The following is a 656-nucleotide window of genomic DNA, read 5'->3' on the forward strand; positions in this document are numbered from 1 at the left end:
CCCCCCCCCAAAGCCCTCCCCCGCCCCGCTAAGAAATCTCTCAAAACAAGAATTCTTCTGATGTTTTCTCCTCCCTGCAGTTCTCCATGTTCCAGTCCTTGGAGGTAGACTAGGCATAAAATACTTTCACTAATGAAATATGACAAACCGCCGGATTATACGTGGCCGATTCCCAGTGATTGCCCTGCTACACAAAGCAGAAAAGTAAATGCCATCATCCCCCTTAGAACAAAAGAACTTAGGAATAAAAAACATGGAGAGGGGGGAGAAAGCAGCAATAAATAAAGGTGAGCGAAGGACCCCGTCCCCAGCCCCTCCCCGAAGCGAGTGTGGCACTAAGTACGGCTAATAAAGTGGTTCAAGGGTAGTTATTTGGGAAGGGGGCGGGGTGGCGAGGGGAGGGAGCGGGCGAGCGGCGGCCGGGGATTGCATGTTGCATTCGACTTGAGGTTGCATCTTTCTCCTGTTGCCTGGACCACGCTCCCCCATTGCAGTGCTTCCCCATTGCTCCTCCTCGCTCCTGCCCTCGCGGCTTTTTTTTCCCCCCTTAAAACTGCTGTTGCACTGGAGGGAGTTGGGGCCGCTCCGGAGCCCCTTTGCAGCTCCCGCCGGCGGGAGGGGGGAGTTGGGTTTGGGCCGCGGAGGTCGGGGGGGGG

The sequence above is a fragment of the Galeopterus variegatus genome, unplaced genomic scaffold (genome assembly GCF_000696425.1).
Source record: "Galeopterus variegatus unplaced genomic scaffold, G_variegatus-3.0.2 Scaffold608, whole genome shotgun sequence".
NCBI lineage: Eukaryota > Metazoa > Chordata > Mammalia > Dermoptera > Cynocephalidae > Galeopterus > Galeopterus variegatus.